The 25,897-nt window shown below is 38.4% G+C and overlaps 1 long non-coding RNA gene across 1 annotated transcript; it reads right to left on the reverse strand.

Annotated features, from left to right (window-relative positions):
* Window positions 1–1,125: 1,125 nt before the first annotated feature.
* Window positions 1,126–1,946, reverse strand: LOC149259260 (uncharacterized). The gene is made up of 3 exons (XR_016247052.1): window positions 1,818–1,946; window positions 1,566–1,622; window positions 1,126–1,218 (listed from the first exon to the last, which is right to left on the reverse strand). It is a non-coding gene; the product is annotated as an uncharacterized LOC149259260 (long non-coding RNA).
* Between the last annotated feature and the right edge of the window lie 23,951 nt (window positions 1,947–25,897).

The raw sequence follows: 25,897 nt of genomic DNA on the forward strand, positions 1-25,897 counted from the left end.
TGATGGAGCTGGAGATACATCTTATTGTTGGATAAAGGACTAGCATAGAGGATATGTAAATCCTAACGTACGATCTACACCTTATCTCCTTACATTCTGATTGAATTTGATGATCTGTACGGCTGCAATTACAAGTGAAAAAGAAAAGAAAAGACCTTAACTATTATTTGATGCTACAAGTCTCCAAAATGTGACCACTCTATTGTGTTCTTTGGATCTCCTGGCAGCAATGATCTCATACTGGATATCACATAGGCATGAAATGAGAGGGCATTCAGCCACACATTAGTTTTCAGGCCTTTGTAGCCATAAAGCTTCCCATATTCCCCAACCAAACATTCCATATATTTTGGGTTGCTCACAAGATGAAGTAGTTCAAGATGATATTTCAATCTATTTCAGGTGGCCAGCCTTCCAACACACACTTTCTCACTATCCTAGAACTCAAGAACATGCAAACAGTGGTAGAAATTTGTAAAAATTTCCACATGACAAAATGGTGGGTAATTACTAATAGGTCCTACATATCAAGTTTTTTACAATAGAATTCTATCTGATAGTGATACTTTCATTAACAATAGGTATAACTACACAACGATATAGAAATTCAAAAAAAAACATTTTTCATACTACAACATTAGCATTAAGTGCACCTTGAAAGAGTGTTTAAAATCACGTACTTAAGGATAAGTTATCACACTTTTTAAGTTCCTTAACCTATAGGAGCCAAATAAATATACGAAGTTAAAGCGCTTCTAATATATTCATCTTTCATAATAAAACATTAGCATTTTAGTGCATATTGAAATAGTAAATAACATCAAGTATTTAGGTATAACACTTTGTAAATCCCTTTAGTTAACAAATATAGAAACGAATGAGAATGACAATTACAGCTCAAACTATATTCAATGAGAATAGAGAACCGCAAATACTTTTGAAACCAGGTATGATCTGGCATATAGAAATGATCTAAGCAAGCCAAACAAATATAGAAACCAATGAGAACGACAATTACAGCTCAAACTATATTCAAAGAGAATAGAGAACCGCAAATAAGGTATGATCTGGCATATAGAAATGATCTCAGCAAGTCAAACAAACATGTGGAAGACATTGGGCTCTTACCTCGAAACAAAATTAATATATTATCATCTCATCTTCATCCTCAATGGAACCCTCCTTTTCACCTATTGCAAATCAAAGTTCCTTTCAACACTGAGCCAAAATCAATAAGCAAACAAAGAAATTAAATGTAAACGAGCTTTCCCACAACATGCCAACTCTTGAGAATTCCCACAATTTCAGTCTAAAATCAATTTAATAATGAAAAGTGTTTAACCTCTCCTATGAATAACAACTCCTAAGGCTCTATGTTATTCTCTACCAAGGCTCCCATTATCATTACTCAGATATACGTAGCTAAAAGTTTAAAACTCCAGTCTAATATATAAATTAGAAAAAGAAAAACAATAACATACAACATAAATAGCGTAGCCAATAAATAAATGAAAAAGAAAACAACAGCCAACGAAAAGCACCCAACCAAAACAATGTGCACCTACATGACGGAGGCTCGTGATATTCTTCATCAGACTTGTATCCATGACTCCTTTCAAAAGCTGGAACGGACAATAGTACTTTTAAGGCTCCATACATATTAATGCAGGGCATTATCCAACCCAAAAAACATATATCCAGCGATCTATCCTTTGCTGTACATCCTACCATAAAATAAAATTACCTGGAAAAAGATTGTGAACACCAAGGAAAATACTGAAGAAATTAATGTAAAATATAAGAGATTGGTTGTTTACGTGACAGAAGGTGTAGCTACATAGATTGACATTGTATGTGCCTGCAAAGACCATGACATACAGATCAGTGAATGCTTTTTCGTCTTTAGGAAAGCAAGATTAGGAAAGTCGGTGCTTCCCTTGCTTGTTAAAATGAACAAAGGGAAAAGGTTCACGACATTTCTTTCGCACGTTTATATTCTGTCCTAATAAGAGGATGGTTGCTTACCTGACCGAAGGTATATAGCTACATAGATTAACACAATGTGTACCTGCAGAGACCATGAGATACAGAGATTTTTGTGTCTTCAGGAAAGCAAGAGTGGAAGAGTCGTGTAGCTACATAGATTAACACGTCCCTGTAGCGACCAAGAGATACAGAGATCGGTGAATGTTTTCGTGTCTTTAGTAAAGAGTCGTACCTTCCGCGTGTCGCAATTCATTGCCTGTTATAGAAACAAGTCTTCGTTACGAAGTGAAAGGGCGTACGAATATCCTCTCGCACGTTTATATTCTGTCCTATCTCTTTTCGCGTGTTTAAAGTCCACTGCAAACCATTTTACCGAAATGAGTGAAAAAACAAATGGCGAAAAGAACAAAACGAAAATCCTCCTATTGTAACAGTTGGAGACAACTCTATACACCTGTTCCAATCTTGATTTTACTAAGTCAGCCTATCTGATCTTGAAGCGCTTCTTTCCTCAGTGATTATGGAGCGTTTTTTTCCTTCTTTATGGTGATCTTGGAGTTAAGATTTCGATGAAACTCAATTAAATTCATATTTTCTTTATAGTGATCTTGGAGTTAAGATTTTGATGAAACTCAATTAAATTCATATTTTCGTGATTTTGGAGTTAAGATTTCGAAGAAACTCGATTAAATTCATATTTTCTTATAAACCGCATTGGCCGTAGTATAGGTTAGTCAATATAATCATTTTTAAACGATAGAAACCAGATTAGTGAATGTTTTATTGCTCTTGGAAACCGAGAATTAAAGGATCGTCGCTTACCTTAACTAATGATGAGTCAAAAAGGTGTACGAGCATTTTTTGGCACATTCGTATCCTGTCCCGCGCGTCAACCTCATTTCCCCAAATTCACAGCAAATCACATAAAGAAAAGATTTGAACACCCTGTTGAGCAGACATTGTGACGGACAAACATAAGGCGCGTATAGAAACCTAAGCTTCTCATCTCATAACCCTCCCTTTCACCTGTTGCAAAATTATTAACCGCGTCAAAACCCATACGCAAGAACTGTCAAAGAAAATAAAAGCATTCCATGATTAAAGCCCTTGCCATTCCCATAGCTCCATTGTGAAGTAGAAATAATGAAGAAAAACGATTTAATGATTAGGGCTTTATGGAGCTAGAACTACAAAATGACTATTAACCATTCTCTACCAAGAAGCTTCTCACTGGACAGATTTATTAGTAAAAACTACATGAATAAATATACATAGGAAAATAAGTGCATACCTGCCCCTCCACCCCACTGGATAACATGGATTTCATCTCGAGCGTTTCTTTCTGCTCTACATTACAACAACAAAATAAAATCACCCTGGCAATTGATGCATACAGCCAGGGTAAAATAAAAGAAAGAACGACAAATTACAATTATAACAAAAAAGAAGCCCAAATTACAGTCAAAGCGGAAAAACAGATGAAAATTACGAAACTGCAAAATCCAAGATGCATGGCCATGCGAAGAAAACAAACATCAACAGCAAAGAGGCAAAGACAATGCAATGCGGAGTAGAGAAGAAGCTGAAGAGATGAAAGTCTGCACATGTTTGATATGCGAAAATGGCATATATATAGACTCCCTTTCAAACGGTCAAACCGCCCTGAACTGATAGCATTTTCTTTTGGTAAGCGGAGAAGGCATTCCATTCCCAACCGCATGCACTTTGAAATTTGAATTCGCTACAGCAAAGAGAGAAAAGCAACACTCTGCTTTTGAATTTGAATTCGCTAAAGAAAAACTGCACTCTGTTTTTGTAAATATCCTTTGGCCAGCTTTTGTAACTTTCCTTTTTTGTCTCGTATTATTTTAATTCGCTAAAAACAACCCTCTGCTTTTGTAAATATCATTTGGCCAGCTTTTGTAACTTTCCTTTTTTGTCTCGTATTATTTTTTGAGCAACTCTCGACTGTTATTTGTTTTTCAATATGTTTATATAGTTTTAGATTACATCATTAGTAATTTGGTTTTTAATATATTTATTTAGTTTAAATTATAAATATGTTTATTTAACTTTTAATTTATTTTAAATTATAAATATGTTTATTTAACTTTTACTTTATTTAAATAAAAAAAAAATATTTATTGAACTTTTAATTTATTTTAAATTCTAAATATGTTTATTTAATTTTAAATTTATTTGAATGAAAAATAAAGCTTTTATTTTTATTCAATAATCCACTACGAAAGTCAAATCACAAAGTTCTCTAAATCTCTTTCTTTTCTGGGAGGTTCCGTCTCCCTCCATTGTGCCTGTTCTTTCACTTCAGTCAGCCCGGCCGCCTGGACTGGGATATGGATATTCTTTAACCTGGGCTTTTCAATTATTAGTATTTTTATTTGATTTCCAATTTCTTAATTATCTTAAAAATTATTCAATATTTTATCTGGTTTTTTATATTTTTAATTATCAATCATCTCTATCTAGTTTTTAAAATTTTAATATATTTAATTTTATGTAAATTATTTAAAAAAAATTAATATGGATAATAGAGGAATATTGAGTGTTAAAGGAAGAGGGAATGGAATGAAGTTTTATTAGGAAATATTTTGTATAATTAATATATATATAGAGGAATAAGGTTTTGTTAATAAATTTATTTATTTGATTTTTAATATATTTATTTTTATTAATAATTTTGTTAATACGTATGTTTTTGAATGCTCGGACGGAGAGGAGTATGAGTTTTTGGATTTTTTTTATGAACATTTTTTATTTTTATTTATTATTTTTTTAATTAAATGGTGTATAAAATGGAATATAGTAAAAGAATGGATGGAAAAAGTATTTTTATTTGGATTATAAATATATTTTTAAATAGTTATAAATTAATAATAGCTTATTATATATATATATATATATATATATATATATATATTATATATTTTGTTAATATATGAAAAAAGGCGAAAAGAAAATATGAATAAGATTAATAGTTGTAATGCAGCATAATCTTTGTCTTTATGGCTAATAAATTGATTAAGGTAGTGTGGGGTTGTCATTGGAGAACGTTTTTTTTTTGCAATTTGTCATTATTCTTGTTTTTGAACATCCATATTTCGCACAATAAAAGCCACCTCCACACTCTGCACTCTGCACTTCTACTTTTCGCACAATGAAAGCCACCTCCACACTCCCCACTTTGCACAATGAAATCCACCTTTGCACTCGGCACAAATTCTTCCTTTGCACCTCTGAAGAACACATGATAGCACAAATAAGAAAAAACAAAATCATGAAATCGGAACATTTTATGGAAGGCATCCATGGTTGGTGGAAAACTTGCACATTAGGATTTTAGAACAGTTTAGTCATGAGATGAATTTATTAGCTATGGACTTTAGCATCTTGGACTCCTTAAAAAATGTCATATCATTGTTATTTCTTCGTCTAAATGAAAATGATATTATTGACATTATTAGGTTTGTTTTGTTTATGCTTATACAACAAGGGTACTAGTGCCCACTACCAGCTAGCTTCCACATCTTGAATGTGCACACATAAAGTGAGTGCGAAGAAAGCTTTCATTGTGCTTTCTCCACACTCTTGCAGCTCCACACTCCGCAAATTGCATGTGAAATTCTCATTTTCTTATATACAAATAATAATGTCAACGAATCCTTCATTACCATTTAATATCCAAAGACTATAAATTCATTTTCCCTTTCATTATTTGTGCTAAATTCTGCATGGTTTTTCTTGAATCTCAAGAGCTACCAACAAACGAACTTTATCTACACATCTCATGACCCTTGCTTTCCCTTCAACAAAACCGGCGCTAGGGAACAACTCTTGTAAGAGCTCAAGCAGTTGTTGGAATTATACAAGGACAAGAAGGAGACCAGCATCACCACCACTAGCCACTTTCTTCCGCAATGTTTTGTATCCTCACATGCATTTTTGCATATTACATATTAATTAATTTATTAGTGGGTTCTATTTGGAAATGCAGAGGTGCAGAAAAAGATTTCATTGTGCACACTGCCAAAATTCTATGGAGTGTGGATGTGTGATGAAGTTATGTGAAGGTGGATTTCATTGTGTAGAGTATGGAGATGTGAAGGAAAGCTATGTGAAAGTGGCTTTCATTATGCGAAGTACAGAGCTGCGAAGGCGAAAATAACAACAGATTGCGAAAATGCGAACATTCTTAAATAACAACAAAATGTGGGCCTCACACAAAGAGGCACTGTTAAATTGTAGCAAGGAATGGATTCATTTGACTTGTGCCTTAGTCAAATGGAGAAATTAGATTTTCCATATCAGCAAGATGACTTGGATGGCAGTTAGTTGGAGTGACATGGCTTTGTCTCCTAGTTAAATCAGTAAATTCAAGTTTGTAGGCTAAAGCAGAGTTGTACATTGGTTGATTGCTAAAATATAGCAATCTAGTGGAGTATATGTCAATTAAACTCAGTTATTTGAGTTTTATTCATTAGTAGAGTCAGTAGGAGTTCATTTGGGTAGTTATAAAAATTGTTAACTCACTGATCTCTCAGTTAACTGGTCAATTTACTAAAAATAGTCCCAATCATTCATGTAATTCAAATTTCCTAATTGGAGTGGAGGAAAAGGAAAATTTTGTTCATCAATTGTATACTAATTGAGTGTATAGAGTTTTTGCATTAAGCAAGTGGTCAATTCCTTCAATATTTGCGCAAGGAAATAGGGAATTCTCCTATTTTTTAGGGGTTAATTTCCTCAAGGATTGCACAAGGAAATAGGAGGATAATAGAGGCATATTTTGGCTAAGTGTTGGTCAGAGCAGGTCAGTGAGCAGGAGATCGGTATTGCAGTGTGTGTGGTGCTTGATGTGTGAAGTTGTAATTGTAATAGATCCATATTTCTCATCTAAATTAATGTAAAGCAGCGAGGGGTTTTTTCCTAGTTGGGTTCCCCTGTAAAATCATTGTGTTCCTTGTGTTTTGATGGTTGCATGTTATTACATGTGTTTCTATTGTGTGTTTTCCTTTCTGCGGAATTATAGAAGAAATTTGTGTCTCTTGTTTTCAGCTCGAATTCATTAGCAGTAGAAAATTTCTTGCCATTTCTACATGGTATCAAAGCTTCAGAAGACTACATAGAAACCTTGTTCCGGATCTTCTCTTGGAGAAATTTCGATTTAAAGAGTTTTTGTTGTAGATTTTCTACAGTGCAAGAAAAATGTCTTTCAATGGATTGAGGCTTGAGTATGCATTGGAGGGCACCTCGAATTTTTGTATTTGGAAAGACAGGATGAAAGTTGTCCTGGATGACAATGGTGTATGGGAATACACACAAAATTTTATTCCAAAACCAGCAGCATCAGATGCACAAGAACTTTCTCAGTGGAAGAAAGACACAACAAAAGGTAGGAGGATTATTCTAGAGGGTGTCAGAGATCATGAGGTTTTGAACTTGCATGGAAAGAAGACTCTTTTTGTAATGTGGAAAACTCTCACGGGTCTATTCCAGAGCAGCAGCGATGTCAGGAAATTGGCAATGATAGATAAACTAAGGAGCATTTGAATGTAGAAAAATGAAACCATTCCACAATACCGATCCAGATTCACTCAAGTTTGAGATGAGAAAACGTGTCATCATCTGAACTTGTGATCTTAGCTCTCCTTTGCCTTCTGAAATCCTAGCATGACTATCAAAATTTAATTAATGGAAGAGACAAGCTACTAGATTGGGAGAGACTTTGGTCTGATTTGGTGCAAGAGGAGATCAGAAGAAACACTAGAGATGGCATCACATTCAGAGTCGATGAGGAAGAAAACCTTTCCTTGGAAGGAAATGGAAAGAAAGTCAAGGGCAAGAAGGCCCAAGGAAAGGGAAAATCCAGCTAGAACCAGGGCAAGAAGAAGGACCACAGCAAAATTAAATGTTTTCACTGCCATGAATATGGACATTATGCAACCAAGTGTTCGCACAATAAATTCGAGAAGAATCCTACAGGAGGAGCAGGAGGTTATGCTCTCAAATTAGATTTCACCCTCATTAAATGCATGGAAAGTATTGTACGAGGCAGTGTATAGTACTTGGACTATGGAGTCTCATTTCATATTACAGGAAGCAAGGAGTTCTTCAACATCCTAGAGGAGAAGGACCTACAATTACACATAGAACTTGGAGATGATGGGAGGTATAGTACCAAAGGGATTGGTACTGTCACCTTTAAGAGGAGTCAGGCTCCCACCTTCACCCGAAAAAATATAATGTATGTGCCTAGGCTGAAGAAAAATTTGATTTTTGTAGTTGTATTGGAGGACAAAGGTTATGATGTGGTTTTGAGTAAAGGGAATTTTTTTTTGAAGCATGTTGCTACTAGGCAAGTGAAACAAATTGGTGTTAGAGTGAAAAAATTTTACAAGCTAGAGGTGGATGCATGCACTGCATTGAGTAGCAAAGCAGAAGATGTTCAAAGTCAAGATGTTGGAGAACTATGGCATAGGCACATGGGTCACCTACACCATGGAGCCTTGAAAATAATGCAGTAGATCACCACAGGACTTCCAAAATGCACCCTTGACCAACATGGTGTTTGTAAAGGATGCACTCTTGGAAAATATGTCAAAGCCTCCTTCTAGGGCCGAGATACTAGAGTTGGAGCAATCTTGGAGCGATTTCTCTCAGATGTGTGTGGAACATTTTCTATAGTCTCATTTGCAAAGCACATGTATTATGTAATTTTCAGATATGACTTTTCCCGCAAGTGTTGGATTTATTTTATGAAGAAGAAATATGAAGTGTTTACAAAATTTGTTGAATTAAAAGCATTAGTTGAAAATGAGGTTGGACAAAAAATTAAATCCCTAAGAAGTGATAATGGAGGAGAATTTGTGTCTAATTCTTTCAAAGAATTTTGTGCCAAGGAAGGTATTAGAAGAGAACTAATTGCACCCCACAACCCATAGCAAAATGGGGTGGCAGAGAGTAAAAATAGAAGCATTGTAGGGGTTGAAAGAGCCATGTTGCATGATCAGGGACTGCCACTATACCTATGGGCAAAAGCATGCAATACAAAAGTTTATTTACGGAACTAGAGCCCTCAAAAAATACTTGTCATGATCGCACCCAAAGAGGCTTCTCTGGGAGGAAGCCAGATGTCTTCTATTTTCAAATTTTTGGACCTACAGTCTATTTTCCTGTCTCCAAGGATAGCAAGAAAAATTTGGAGCCTGCAACTAAGATGAGGGTCTTTGTATGATACACAGAGACACTTCATAACTATCGGGTGTATTTTCTATGACTCAGGAGGACAATGATGAGGAGAGATGTCAGATTTGATGAGGAGAAGGTTATGAGAAGCTCTTTGGACAAAGAGCTGAGTATTACACTAGAGGAGGAACTTCTAGCTCTAAAGGAGGAGCCTCAATCAAAAACTCGGGATGTTGTGGAGCAGCCACATGTGGAGGAGTAGAAAGGAGGCCGAGTAGAGTCACCCACTTAGCCAGAATATTTCAGAGAGGGGAGGAAGAGAACTAGAGAGGTTGATAGGTTGGTGCAAGATGCATAGGAGCATGTGGGAACTCCTACATCCTTGTGTAGGTAGAGGAGATCACCAAATATATATACTGGTTATATGGCACTCATGATAGAACTCATTGACTATTAACCTTCTTCATTTGAGGAGGCAGTTTACCAACCTGTGCAGATAGATTCCATGGTGGAGGAGTATGACTCCATCACGAAGAAAAATGTATGGGAGATGGTGTCGAGACTAGAGAACAAGTTAGCGGTTGGTTCCGGACGGATAGACAAAGTGAAACATGCAACTGATGGCAGTATCAAGAAGTATAATGCCATATTTGTGAACAAAGGATTCTCACAGGTAAAGGGAGTTGGTTATGAGGAAACATTTTCCCTTGTGGCAATATATTCCTCTATCGGAACCATTCTAGCATTAGTTACACAGATGAGGTAGAATATCCACCAAATGGATGTGAAGACTTCCTTCCTCAATGGAGTGGTTGAGGAAGATATTTATGTAGAGCAGCCTGAGGGGTTTGAGACATTTGACAGGCATATACATGTGTGTAGACTCAAGAGAGCCCTTTATGGTCTCAAGAAAGCACCCTGTGTCCGGTACACTTAGATAGATACATATTTCAGTGGATTGGGCTTCACCACGAGTGAAGCAGATCTCAATCTCTACTACATTGCATTAGATGGAAATTTCTCATTCTAGTCTTGTATGTAGATGACTTGATATTGACAGGGGATGAGAATTTGATCTAATCTTGTAAGGAGGACCTTGCAAGAGAGTTGAAGATGAAGGACATGGGCTTGATGAACTACTTCCTTGGTTTGGAGGTGTGGTAGGGAGATGGAGAGTTGTTTGTGGGTCAGGGGAAGTATACCTTTGAAATACTTCAGAGATTCCATATGCAGGACTGCAAGCCTATGGACACTCCTCTAGCTACCAACTGGAGGAAGGAGGATGCTTCTACAAGAGAGGCAGTAGATGCCACCATCTATAGATAGATGGTGGTGTCCTTGATGTATCTGGTGAACAAAAAACTGACATGTGTTATGCAGTTAATCAACTGAGTCAATGTATGGTGAAGCCTACCAATCTTCACTGGAAAGTAGCAAAACATGTGCTTACAAACTTCATAGGCACAACATATTTTGGTCTATGGTACAAGAGAACTGATGGTGTGAAGCTCCAAGGCTTCACTTATGCAAATTGGGCAAGGAGTCCATCATACAGGAAGAGCACTTCGGGGGCTATCTTTAGTGTTGATTCAACAACTATTTCCTTGTATAGTAGGAAACAAATATTTGTAGCACTCAACTCAACAGGGGCTAAGTAAATGGTTGTTAGTCAAGCAGCATGTGAGGCCATCTGGATGAGGAAAATTATTGCTGGTCTCTTTAGTCAGGAGATGGATCCTACTGTGATTTACTAAGATAATCAGAGTTGTATCAAACTCTCTAAAAATCTAGTATTTCATTATAGGTCTAAGAACATTGATATCAAGTACCATCACTCGAGAGATTGTATGAAGAGGAGAATCAAGATGTTGCAGTACATTCCCACAGAGGAGCAGGATCCAAATATTTTGACAAAGTCATTGTCAAAAGGCAAATTTGAGTTCCACAGGAATAGCATATGGGTGATGCAAAACCCTTTTCTTGCTAAGAGGGAGTATTAAATTGTAGCAAGGAAAGGCTTCATTTGACTTGTGCCTTAGTCAAATGGAGAAATTTGATTTTCCATATCAGGAGGATGACTTGGGTTACAGTTAGCAAGAGTGACATGGCTTTGTCTCCTAGTTAAATCAACAAATTCACGTTTTTAGGCTAGAAGTAGAGTTGTGCATGGGTTGATTGCTAAAATCTAGCAATCTAGTTGAGTTATTGTTAGTTAAACTCAGTTATTTGAACTCTAGTCATTAGTAGAGTCACTAGGAGTTCAGTTGAGTAGTTATAACAATTGTAACTCATTGATATCTCATTTAATTGATCAATTTACTAAAAATAGTCCCAGTCATGCATGGAATTCAAATTGCCTAGTTGGAGTGGAGGAAAAGGCACATTTTTATCATCAATTGTATACTAGTTGAGTGTACAGAGCTTTTACAATGAGAAGGTGGTCAATTACTTCAGGATTTGCGCAAGGAAATAGGGAATTCTCTTAATTTTTAGGGGCTAATTTCCTCAGGGATTGCAAAAGGAAATAGGAGGATAACAGAGGTCTATTTTGGATAAGTCTTGGTCAGAGAAAGTCAGTGAGCAGGAGATCAACATTGCAGTGCAAGTGGCACTTCATGTGTGAAGTTGTCATTGTAATAGATCCATATTTATCATTTGAATTAATGCAAAGCAACAGAGGGGTTTTTTCCTAGTTGGGTTCCCCTATAAATCATTGTGTCCTTTGTGTTTTGACGGTTGCATGTTATTGCATGTGTTTCTATTGTTTGTTTTCCTTTCCGCAGAATTGTAGAAGAAATTTGTGTCTCTTGTTTTCAGCTCAAATTCATTAGTAGTGGCAAATTTCTTTCCATTTATACAGGCACAACCTTAATCAATTCATTAATAGCTGCAACACATCATAGTCCCTACCTCTTTGTGTGGGGTCTACTTTTGTCATTATTCGATAACGCTCTTTTTTCATAATCATTTTCAGCAATTGGTTGTATCACAAGTGTAATAGTTTGTTGGATTTCATTATGTGAAGCCATATATGCACTCTGCGCAATGAAAGCCAAGGAGACTTCCATGATAAAAAGAAATAATATGGTTGAATCAATGCTTTACTGCTACTACCTAATGACACTAATCGTGACTATTTCCTGGTGTTTACCTAGACATACAACAACTGAACGCTAAAGCCCATTAAAACAAAAGAGAAAAGATTTGATATTTCCAACATTGAAGGAGATGCTGAGATTATGTGAGAAGGATAAGAATTTGGAAATTGTGTTTTGTATAAAGTGGTCACAAATATAAACTTAGATTTCCATTCTCATAGGAGCATTTAGTCATGGCTTTATGGCACCATGTACATTAACATCATGAACTTTGATTTTGTAAAGGAAAAATTATTTAGAATATCAATATTTATAGTTATTCGGGAACCCTAATCATGCTGGTATACATGATACTTACAGGTTTATGCACACTTGGTAATCGTTATAGCAGTTGTCCCGAACTGCTAAAGATATAGAGAAATTGGCCATGTCCAACCTATTTGTGCAGGGTGTTAAATGATGTAACTAGGTTCGACCTTCATAATGACTCATGTATTCTTGATTTTGTATATTTGATGTAAGAAGTAAAAGAAGAGAAAGAATTACTATTTTATAAGGATGGGTTCAAGCTCAAGTTAATTAGGTCAAGCATGTTCTTCATGCTTCTAGGGCTTGTCAAGACTAGAGATTATTTGTCATAAATCAAGAGAATCATTGTCATGTATACAAGACCCTAGTGGGAAATTTGCAACAAGAAAGGATGTATTTTTGTGTCTAAAGTGTCAAAAGAGTCATCCAAGACCAAGTCGACCTATCCTAAAGAATTCCGCCTAGAAAGGCCTATTTGACCCCATGGAAAAGTATATATAGAAGTGAATTTCGTCCTCATTTGACATCAATCAATCACCAAGTTCGATCTTGAATAGAAACAAGAAGAAAAGAAGCGTGAAGAGATTAGAAGACAAGAAGAAAACCCTAGAGAAGGAAGGAAGACCTAATTCTTGAATATTTTTACTCACTGGAAGTTGTAGACCGAGTTACAAACTTGCAGTTGAAGGCTGGAACTCTGATTTGACCAAAAAAAGAGAAGTTTGAATTTTGTTGACTTTGTTGACTTGGGCTTATATGAAGAAACAATTCTTGGAAGGTTGACTTGGTGCTCAGAGGGAATCTTTATCTTGGTCTAAATGTCTTGAATGTCTCATTTTGTCTTGGTTCTATAAGAAGAAGAGAATTTTCAATGGGTTTCCCCCTAGGAGAGGGGTTTTGCTTGGGTTTAGAGCCTACATATTGTGTTCTATGGTTCTTTTGATTTTTGTGTTCTTTGTGATTTGATAGTTGCTTGATGAAAAGAAGACATGAGAAGACTGTAATATAAATAATGATTATCACAACCTATTATCAAAGTAAGAAAATACATTCTGCCTTTTGATTTTCTAACACGAGGTCCATGTTTTTTCATTATATTCCACCTTTTTCATTTGGAAATCCAACTAATGACCCAACCTATGAACTGGCATTACTGGTTGTTTATGTTGCATTTCTATATGCTTTTGTTACTTAGTTCATAGTCTTTCAAGTATTTATTTGTTGATGAAGTGCAAAAGTGAGGGAGTGAAAAGAATGGTGATTTGTCTATACTTCTCCATTCTCTGATTTTCGAAGTCTAACCAATGTTGCTCCAATTCAACTCTCCTTTGAGATTGCTTGAACCACAGTAGAATTGACTTTGGATAATGCCTCAACAAGTGTTATTTTGGCTTCCAATTTTTTTTATATTAGCAGAGGAGCTTTAGCTCAAGAATTAGTCCAAATGGCTAAAACTGAACAACTAACCCAAATTGCACAAGCCGCTAAGGTAAACCCAAGCCTCTCAACACAATATAGGATGCATTTTTTATGTTGCCATTAGCCCAATCCTAAACTTATTGAAAGTATAGTCTTAACACTCCACCTTTGTTAGGATATTCTGACACATAGGAAATAGTTAAGTATAACTTGGTCTAGGGTAGAGTTGGGTAAAGTGTGTTTTTTTACTATGTGCTTTTGTAACTTACAATCCAACGGTCATGATATGTTCTAAACATTAAGTGATCTGACGATTCATTCTCTCTTCGGTATTACTGACACTTGATCTGTGGCTTAACAATCGATTGGTCCATGATCTCTATTTGAAGAGCATGGAGTGTCATTTGTAGGGTGATCGTTCATGAGAGAAGCTTATGTAATTTTTTTTCTTTTATTAATAGATTGCTTGAAGTGGCCGTGTTGGTTCAGGCCATGGACTGTTTCCCTCTTTGAGGGTTTTAACCACGTCAAGAATACTGGTGTATTGATCTATGATCTATTTGTGAGTGGTGTCCTTTGGTGTTCTATCTGAGGAACTTACCCTGTACATTCCTACAGGGTATCAGAGCTATTTGAGGGCCTCATCTGTTGGTGATCCAAATCTGAAGTCGGTACTATTAGAGTCGGTCTTGAGCCCTCCATCAACGATCAAAACTCTTTGCATTTGCATATGTAGGTGTCTCATCAGTGTCAATTTTTGCATCCCATTAGGCATGCCATAACCCTGATGGAGGAGCTGGTATATTTTTCCCCTCTTCGCATTGCTGGCTCAGGTCATTTCAGTCATTAAGCTCTTTCAAGCTTGTCTTGTCTTGTCTTGAGGTCAATTTCCTAGGTCTAGGGTTTTGGTCAAAAATGTTTACAAGGTCATGTTTCTCAAGGTCAATAAATGTTCAGCAAGCCAGAGGGATGATTGTAAAGATGTTTATTCGAGATTTTTTATCTTGTACAGTTATTTTTTACCTTGGATTTAAAAACTCTGTTTTTTAAAGCCAAGGTCATTTTTCAATGTTTGTAAAAAGTGATGAAATTTCAAAAGACTTCAGCGGACAGCATGTAACCATGGTCCCCTTGCCAAGATCCCTCAGATGATATACCTGCAAAAAGAATCAAGAAAAAGCACTAAATGAGTCAATTTCAGGACAAAGGAAACCAAAAAAGTCAGTTTTATAAAGTGTCAAAGAGAAACATTAGAAAATGGGTTTGAGCATGAAATTTTTTCAAATGGAAATTATAAAGACCCAATCTCCCTCCTTTTACTCTCATTGTGCATCCAAAATACTTGCAAGAGAGATTGGGCGAGCTTCCAAGCGAATTTGGGCGAAACTGGTTGAAATTGGGAGCAGGACAGGCGCGCGACCCGTCAGGCCAGGCGCGCGACCCGTTAGAGGGGCGCGACCCGTCAGGAGGCTTCCCGCAGTTCAAATTTTCAACGGGCGCGACCCGTCAGGCCCGCGCGACACGTTGGGCGAGGTGCGCGACCCGTCAAGCAACCTTCCTCCCAACTCATTTCAAATTTGCTCAAGCGCCTTCTAAATCATCAAATCACTTGAGGTAGGTTCTCTAAGCTTGGAAATGGTTGCTGGTTAAGTTGAAAGACATCATGAGTGTGTTTTTAATGATCAAATTATGCAAGAAAAAACACTCCATATGGCTGTATGTAAATTTGTAGAAAGATGCTAGGGTTTATTGCTGTTTCATTGTTTTTCCCCTTGTAATTATTCTTTTCATTCCCATTTCATTTTCCCTATATTTCCATGTCAATTTCCCTTTTAAATTTGTAAAGAAAATAAACCCTACCCCTTTTCCCTTCAAAAATAAAAAAATCATATCCTAACCCTATCTCTCCTTATGCCCATGAAAACATATGAATTTGATGATGTATATGCAATGATGTTTACAGTGTATTTCCCTAAATTCCCTGCTGTATACATGTTTTCCCATTTTCCTTGTAAAAATGTCCCTCCCCTAACATTTCCCTCATGTTCCTTGTCCCCTTGAAACAGCATATAAAACAACTTTTTACAGGCAGAAACAGCAGTACAGTTTGTCCACTTTGCTCCTTAAACAATGTCAGAAACCGAAACTTATGAGCAAAGTGATGACCAGTCATCAGCTTCAGAGATTGAGGTACAGAGGAGGCCTCATAAGGGTGGAAAGGGTGGACATCATAAGCGAGAGGAGCCTACCTCTTTAGCAGAGTTATAGGCCTGTCCTATGGCAGTCACATGTTTCCAGTATATGTCTTGCTATGAGTTTTGTGAGAGGATCTCTCGGATTCAGCACCATAGAGAGTTGGCTCGCCTATTTGTTTTACACTTGCATGACGGACATGTCAACCTTGCAGGGGTGGAATTTACATTGACACCCGAGGTGATCTCACATGCCACAGGGATACCTAATGTTGGGGAGGTGTGGAATAAGCGCAAGGTGCTGGATAATGTTCACTTTGAGCCTTTTGTCCGGCCACCATTCATGAGACATTTGGCAGGTGTGTTTCCATTCAGGTTTCTCAGGAGCGAGTATGCTCCCATGATGAGGCTCATCATGCACTATTGTACCTGTGAGGGCAGATTTTTACAGGTGTATTCATATCATATTCGCCTCTTGATGCACTTCACCCGAGTGAGGATGATGAACATCCCTGTTTTCTTTTATCAGAACATTCAGAGGATGGTGCCATGTTACAGAGGAAGAGCCCGGCACAGCAGTACAGGAACCTTTACCATTATGGTTTGATTCAGCTAGTGGTATTACATCAGTTGGCTCAGCAGGGCATCTCATGGGAGGAGTTCATCTCTCGTGAGTTTTTCACAGCACCACCCTCGCCACATCCTGAGGTTGTTCATGAGGAGGGAGGACCATCACAACAGCATGACATCCCTGTCACTAGACATGTCAGCTCCTCACCTCTGGTTACCTATCAGAAAGGCCCGAGGGCCTTATTTGCAGCAGCTCGACGAGTACTATCTCCACAGCAGGTGGAAGGGGTCTCGCCTTCATCATCAGCTCAGCGAGTGTTATCTCCACATCAGGTGGAAGGGGCCTCGCTCTCTTCAGCAGCACATGCAGCACAGAGGGGCAAGCAGCCCAAGATTGATGAGGGGCCATCAAGAATTCCAGATATTGAGCTTGTTGATGTTGAGGCCATTTCTCCGAGCCAAGAGGCAAAGGAGGTCATTCAGCATCTCAGAGCTGAAAATGATGCCTTACAGAGGAGATTAGAGGGTGCACAATGGACCATCACATACCTGGAGCAGCGCAAAAAACAGTTGGAGGAGGAGAAAGCACTTGATGATCTATGGAGGATTCGTAGTGACCCAATCTTGAACCGAAGAAGACCCGGTGACCCATTGCCCGCTGACCGAGAGTCCATGCTCATCCGGGTAAATGCACACTTGGAGAGGCTGTTGGCTAAGGCCAACCAAGAAAAGAAATTGCTAAGGAACATGAAGAACCATTACTGGGCAAGAATGCATGTGTGCAAGGCAAAGATGAAGATGTTTCAAAGGCGGTTGACCGAGGCACTAAAACGGAGAAAGAGGCCAAATCCCCTCCCTATCTTGGTTGAGGCTTCACTCAAGGATCAAGGAAATAAATAGCCTAGCCATAGCACAAATCCCAATAAATTTTGAGAATTTTGGGTGAATTTTGGCATTTTTTGGCAATTTGCAGGTTTTTCCCATTAACGGGTCTCACCCCCCGCGCGACCCTTCATCATGGCAACTCCTTTTGACCAAAACTCAGCATTTCCAAATTTTTCATGCAAAGTTACATATGCTCATGGATGGACTTGAGATTTGGTGAAGTTTTGGGCCTCCAGAAAGTCAAAAAACTAGCAAAAAATGACTTTCTGCCACTTTTTTGAATTGCAGAAAGCAGTCTTGGGAGATTTGATTTTTGACAGGGCAAATGAACTCCAAATTCAAAAATTCCAATTGGGTTGGAAAGTAGACTCACAGACCTTTCCAACAAGCCTACTTTTGCTCAATTTGGCCACCTGCAAGTGCCCCAAAGATGGCTCCAAAGGCGCGCGACCCGTCAGGCAGGGGCGCGCGACCCGTCAGGCAGTTTTTTCAAAAAATGCACTGTACAGCCCAGAAAACGCAGATTTGACTCAGTTTGACTTTTTGGGATGAAATGTGATCCTCTTTGATGTAATTATTGTACTTTTTAGACACTTTTACTCTTATGTAACACTTCTAGAACATTCATTCATGAAAAGGGTAAATATTAAATGAATGAATTGGTTTCCAAGTTTATAGAGGCAAGTTGTTTTGACTGCCTAGTTTGTAGTGCTTAGTTTAGAAGTGGTTGAAACAGCTCCTAGGATAGTGAGCTCGACCCATGGAGGTAGGGAAAGAGGTTAGATCATCTATATTATGTACTTTCTTGCTCATTTTCATGGTTGGACTCTTGAGGGATAAGCTATCATTGTATTATTCACTGTATCTCTGCAATTTTTGGCTAAGGAAGACTAGGGTTTTGCAGTCCTCTTTGGGATTCTTGTGGACTCATGTGTTGATGGTGTGTTTCTCAATGTACTTGTAAGCTTGTTATGTGATTCATTTCCTTTCTTTTACTTCTGCACATTAAACAAATGAAGTGTTAAAGTAAGAATTCATGCTTGCCATGCTCTGCTTTTAAGTTTGTTTAATTTCAATGTTTTCTTCTGTCTAAAGAGAATTCAAAGTTATTGTTTGCTCTCTTTAGCTCTTCATCTTTCATTCCTAACCATCCACCTCAGTTAAAGGCATCAACGCTGTCTCCTACCTCGCCCCAAGGAACCCCCTGCAGAAACTGTGTCCAATCCCCGCACCCAAAATTGCCCTCTCCTCAATTTGCCACCAAAAACCCAAAAAACCCCAAATCAAACTCTTTGATCAGTTTACTAGCCTAATATCAGTGTTACCTTATTGGTCATCTCATCTATTGAAGATTTTACCGAGATTGACCGGAGAGAGCCTTCTCCTGCCTCGTAGGGCTAGCTACGAGGCTAAATGGTTTGATGTTGCCTTGAGGTTTACCTTTCTCAGCCTGAGGTGAAATTTCAAGTGCTAACATACTGGCGACCATACTAGGGAGAACAAACTAATCGTTTGCTCATTGACGTGTTATTTCATAAGTCCTAGACGGAGCCTGAAGTTACGCCAGGTAGCCTTCGAAAACGCTCTTGTTTTACATCAGCGTTAGTAGATAAACGCTGCTTCAGTCAATCTCCGTGAGCTTGTGAACGTAGCGCTTCATTGACACTTTATCCCAGTATAATTGTTAACTCTGAGCCGTGGATGATAGGTTGAGAGTTATCACAGGCTGAATGGTTTTTCTTTCCTAGTCTTTTTGAGAAAAACAAGCTGGCTACAGATCCTAGACCCATTTTCAGATCTCATTCATGCCCAGCTATTTTTGATTATCTTGAAGATTTAGATTTTGACGAAAGCTTTGAGTTATCTCTGTTTAAAGCCAAATCTGAAAGTGCGCTCGATTCTCTAGTCCTTGACCCTGATTTTGCAGCTGTTATTGAATTTGAGAAACATAACAAATTGGTTGAAAATTTCATCTTGAGACATCTCCAGACGCATATTCAAGCTACTACCCTTGCTGATTTTGTTGAGAATATCTCTGATCATATTGGATCCACTATCACGGCTCACGAAGAATCTTATCCTCCTTATGTTTCAGTTTCGCCTATAATCACCTATCCCGAATCCACAGTCGATTCTCCTTCTACACCCCATACTCCTCCTACTTCTCCTACCCCTCCGACTCCCCCGACTCCACAACCTCCTCTTATTATAGTCCCTGCTATCACAGCTCCTCCTCTTCATACTCATCCTACTCCCCCTCCTAGAGCAATGGCTGCTCGGTTTGCCCCACTTGCTTTGCCTGCAAACCTTCATGATATGCCAGCTGATTATCAAAGCAAAATTCCCATGTTTGATGGCACTCCGCAAAGTATTACTGCTCAGCAACATATCGACAAAATGACCACTTTCTTTGATCTATATGAGTTAGATGAAGAAGATGTTACCATGCGGTTGTTAGTGCAAACATTTGCAGGAGAAGTTAGAAAATGGTTCAGAGGGTTGACAGCTAACAGCATTGCCACTTTGGAAGCACTTCAGAATCAGTTTTTAGATCGGTGGGAAATCAGAAAGGATCCGCTTCAGATTAATGCTGAATACAACAACCTCAAGCGTAATCCGGGTGAGTTAGTTCAAGATTACATAATCAGATTCAATACAGTTTACAATGCTATTCCCGATGATTTGAGACCGTCAAGAAAATCAGCACTTCTTATGTTCCCGGATGGTTTTGATCCGGAGATGGCCTACTCATTGAGAGATAGAGATCCACCTACCTTGGAGGATATGCAGAAAATTGTTGTTAGTGTTGAAGCGAATTTGAATGACAAAAGAGCAAGGATGAAGGCAGAAAAGCGAGTCACAATCAAAGAGGAAGCATCCACTTCAAATCAGCTACTTCGTGATGTTGAACAGATAAAGAGGGCACTTGAAAAGGTTACTATTGACAAGTCGGAGCCTCAGATTCGTAATCCAAATTTCAGAGGTCAACAGTAGCAACAATATAGGATCAAGCAGCGTGAAACAAAGGCACAAGAGGCAGCAGTTCAGCAGCAAATGAAACCTCCTTTTCAGCAGAATTTTGTTAGCCAAGAATCAGAGGATGAAGGTGATAATGTTGGAGAGGAAAATCACTTCTTCACTCCTGATGACATGCCCACTTACATTACAGAAGAAGATGAGTTGGTGAGTAATTCCATCATTCCCCAAGATGAGCATTATATTTTGTCAAACGATGCAATACTTGAAGAAGAATCCGAGGAGTATCAACGAGGATATTTGCATGCTTTATCAGCCCAGCAAGGCCAGCAAAGGCAATTGAGAAACCGAGCTATTCCCATAAATCCCATTCAGAAAAGGAAAGATACATCAGAAAAGAATGATTCAGCTTCCTCACACGCAAAAGGAAAAGATATAATTGGTCCTTCAACAAGTCAATCATTACCAGCAGCTAAGACAGATCAGCCATCAAATGCACCAAAAGATAAAGCTGAAAAAAGAGATAATCCGGCTAAAGAAAGTGAGAAGGTTTCAGTTTTCAGTTTGGAGAATGAGATCGCAAAGTTGAAAGTGCCCATTCCTTTGACAGAAATCATGAAGAATAGCACTTACCGAGGCCATCTCTCCAAGATGTTGAATTTTGATCCAATGCTAAACACGGTGAATGTACAAGATGATCAGCCGAAGTTGATTTTTGGGCCAGCTTTAAATGGTGAGTCTCCTGAAAGTGATGTTCCTCCATTTTATATTAGTTTGCGATTGCATGAGTGTGTGTTGCACAATGCCATGTTTGACTCGGGAGCCTCGCATAATTTGATGCCGAAAACGATCATGGAGAAGCTGGGACTTGACATCACAAGGAAGTATCATGATTTGTATTCGTTTGATTCCAGCCGGGTAAGATGTATTGGTTTGATCAAAGACTTGGTGGTGAGTCTAGATCAAATTCCCGCGAAGAATGTCTTGATGGATGTGGTGGTGGCGGATATTCCTCCGCGGTTTGGCATGTTGCTGTCGAGATCATGGGGAGCCAAGCTCAAAGGTACACTTCAGCTTGATTTTTCTTATGCTACAATTCCAGTTTTCGGTCAAATGAGGAAGTTATATCGGGAACAAAAGATGAAATACATGATCACTAGTAAGGAAAAACCCGTCAATCATCCTGTAAATTATGTACAAACAGATTTAGAATCTTTTGTTTTGTTTGCGGATAATTTCAATGAGGTAGATAGTCAGTTAGTTCAAGTAGAAGATATACCAGAAATTTTAGAAAATTGCAGAGAAGTTTTGAGAAAGGAAAGTGAAGAAAGGTCTGCTGTCATAAGGCAAATTGCTGAAACAAATGGGCAGCAAACAGATCATGCATCAACATCAGATTTTCAGCATTTAGAAGATGATGAGGATGGTCTTTGGACCATGGATTTTGATGGCACAGTGGGCAGCGATGGTGCTGGTATAGGTGTGTGGATTCGAAGCCCATTTTCAGTCCAAAACCAAGTTCCAAGTAAGGTATGGGTATGTTCTTATAAATTGGCATTTGATTGTTCAAATAATGAGGCGGAATACGAAGCTCTTATTGCTGGTCTGAAAATCCTTCGGAAATTGAAGGCAAAGAAGATAGCGGTATATGGCGACTCCGAGTTGGTTATCAAGCAAGTGAAAGGTGAATTTCAGGCCAAACATCCTCTTATGCAAGCATATCGGAATGTTGTCCTAGATATCTTAAAGCGGTTTTCAGAACATACTTTGACATGTGTGCCCCGGATTCAAAATGGTGTTGCGGATGCATTGGCAAAGGCAGCAAGTAATTTGAAAATACCCATGAATTCCAGCAATAAGTTTGAGATATATGTGAAGCATCGTCCTACAGTTCCAGATAATCAAAGGTGTTGGCAAGTTTTCCAAGATGACGAAGAAATCAAAGATTTTCTGCAAATTGAGAGTAAATTCGAAGACATTTCAATAGACACGGAAGCTGAAGGAGTAAATCAGATGGATGTATTGCAGCTCAAGGACAATTACATTCCTAAAGGATTAATTCCTTTGGAAGAATTGTTCGATCAAGATGATGTGGCCCGCAAGCCAACTTTGAGGCCAACAGACGAAGGTGTTGAAGATGTCAATCTTGGGACAGCCGAAAATCCAAAGATGGTGAAGCTCTCGAAAGCATTGCCGCCAAAGGTAAAGAAAGAGTATATTAGATTATTGTCTTCATTTTCTAATGTTTTTGCATGGGACTATTCAGATTTGAAAACTTATGACACAAGTATCATTCAGCATACCATTCCCATAAAGCTAAATCAAAAGCCTTTCCGACAAAAGTTGAGAAGAATTAATCCTAAATTGCTGCCATTGATTGAGAAGGAAGTCAACAGGTTGTATAAGTCTGGAATCATAGTGCCAATCTGGTTTTCTGATTGGATTTCCAACTTGGTGCCCGTGAGAAAGAAGACCGGCGAGATTCGATTGTGTATAGACTTCAGAAATCTGAACAAGGTGTCATTAAAGGACAATTATCCGCTGCCCAAAATGGACCACATATTGCAGCGGGTAGTGGGGGCATCAAGGATGTCATTGCTTGATGGTTATTCCGGGTATAATCAGATTTTGGTGCATGAAGATGACCGTGACAAGACAGCATTTACTACTCCATGGGGTACATTTCATTATGCCAAGATGCCGTTTGGATTGAAGAACGCGGGTGCCACATTTCAGCGGGCAATGGACATGGCCTTTGCAAATGAGAAGGATGTCTTTTTAGTTGTTTATCTTGATGATCTGACCGTGTTTTCTAAATCAGATGAAGAGCATTTGTTTCATTTGACTAAGGTGTTTCAAAAGTGCAGAAAGTATGGTATCTCATTGAATCCGAAGAAGAGTCTTTTTGCTATGAGCGAAGGCAAGCTGCTGGGCCATATCATTTCTAAAGATGGCATTCGTATAGATCCTGCACGGGTGGAAGCAATTCAGCAATTAGAGCAGCCCCGAAGCAAGAAAGAAATTCAGTCCTTCAATGGCAAATTGAATTTTCTGCGTCGCTTCATCCCCAATCTTGCCGAACATCTTAGAGAGATAACCAATATGCTCAAGAAGGACAGCAAGCTCAAATGGACCGAAGAGGCGGTAAAGTCTTTTAATTTGTTCAAGGTAATCTTATCTTCAGCCCCAACTTTGATCAGCCCATATTATACACAGGATTTTATTTTATTTTCATTTGCTTCTGAGCATACATTGGCAGCCGTATTGATGCAAAAGAGAGATGGGGTTGAAAGGCCCATCGCTTTTTTCAGCCGTATCATAAGGGACGGAGCGCTGAATTATAATATTATTGAGAAGCAAGCATTGGCGCTGATCAAAGCCTTGAAAGATTTCCGGGTATACATATTGAATTCTCATATTTTAGCATATGTTCCCAATGTAGCTGTTAAGGATGTTTTAGTACAAATGGAACCGGAAGGAAGAAGGGGTAAGTGGATCGCTGCATTATTAGAGTATGATGTGGAAATTAAGCCTACCAAGTTGATTGCTAAGTTGATGGCTGAAACAAATCTTCACGTCCTTGATATTAACTTGATTGCTGCCTTGTCCGATGAAGATGAAGAAAATTCAGTTCTACAGGTATCCGATATCTTTGTGTCTTCTCCTTGGTATGCTGATATAGTTTATGTGCTTCAAAATTTGTCTTCACCCCCTGGGATGCCTAGAAACAAAGCTAGAACATTGAAGCTAAAGGCTGCCAAATTTTGCATTATCAAATCAACACTTTATTGGAAAGATCCCGGTGGCATATTGCTGAACTGTTTGGTTGAAGAAGATGCTAAGACAACAGTAGAAGATTTTCATAAAGGTGACTGTGGGGGTCATTTGTTTTGGAAGACCACGGCTAATAAGATCTTGAGAGCTGGTTTCTATTGGCCTTCTTTGTTTTTTGATGTGTATAAAGCAGTAAAGAGCTGTCACGAATGTCAAATTTTTCAAGGAAAGCAAAAGTTACAGCCGTTGCCTCTCAAGCCCATTGAAATCAGTGCACCATTTCAGCAATGGGGCTTGGATTTTATTGGCGAAATCCACCCAGCATCTTCCGGGCAGCATCGATGGATCTTGACTGCCACAGATTACTTCACGAAGTGGATTGAAGCCATTCCCACCCGGCAAGCCACGGACTCGGTAATTATCTCTTTTCTTGAAAGTAACATATTGTCACGTTTCGACTGTCCACATAAGTTGATTACAAATAATGCAACAGCATTCAAATCGAAGAAAATGGTTGATTTTTGCTATAAATATAACATCAGCTTGGGGCATTCGACCGCCTACCATCCGCAAGGTAATGGGCTGGTTGAATCTTCGAACAAATCTCTAGTGAACATCATAAAGAAATTGCTGGAAATAAATAAGAAGAGCTGGCACAAAAAGTTAGTAAATGCATTATGGGCTGATCGGGTAAGTCAAAAGAAGTCAATTGGTATGTCACCTTTTGAACTGGTTTATGGAGTAGATGCAGTGTTTCCTACTTCACTTAGTGTTCCAGTAGCCAAGTTGTTTCAAGAAGCTGGTGGCGAGGAGGATCCTATGCAACGGCGGATCAGTCAAATGATTCATTTACAGCAGACACGAGAGGAGGTTCATCAAAATTCCCTTAAGTTGCAGGAGCGCATAAAGAAAATCTATGACAAAAAGGCTAAATCAGAGGATTTTCAGATCGATGATGTTGTGTTGAGATGGGATGCCCAAAATGAAGACAAAGGGAAACATGGAAAATTCGACAACTTGTGGAAAGGTCCCTACAAAATTGCAGCATACCGTGGTCTAAATGCTTTTCTTCTCAAAGAAATGAACGGTGATGAATGTCTTGGTGGGTCGGTGAATGGTCGGCTGCTCAAAAGGTATCATGCTTGAGCATTTTCTGCTCTAATCACTCTCATTGTAATTACCATTTTACTTTCATTCTGCAGCAAGTGTGAACTGATCTCCCATCTTCAGTTTGGGGCCCGCGATGAAGGCTATAATTCTGAAAATGGTGATTAGTTGGTGTGAGTTTCTGAAGTTGTTTCAGTCAGTTTATTTTCTGCATAAAGTAAGTTAGTTACTGTCAAAGTTAGTCTAGGATTTCAGTCAATTGTCCAAGTCAAATAAAGTTGTCAAAATTTGGTCACATGTGTAAAAGTTGACTCCATTGCCCAATGTTAATAAAGCACTGGTCTGCTCTCCCAGAGGTCTAAGGTTCTTGGTACCTCC

The sequence above is a fragment of the Pinus tabuliformis genome, chromosome 6 (genome assembly GCF_031772625.1).
Source record: "Pinus tabuliformis cultivar Carrire ecotype Pingquan chromosome 6, CPIR1, whole genome shotgun sequence".
NCBI classification, from domain to species: domain Eukaryota; kingdom Viridiplantae; phylum Streptophyta; class Pinopsida; order Pinales; family Pinaceae; genus Pinus; species Pinus tabuliformis.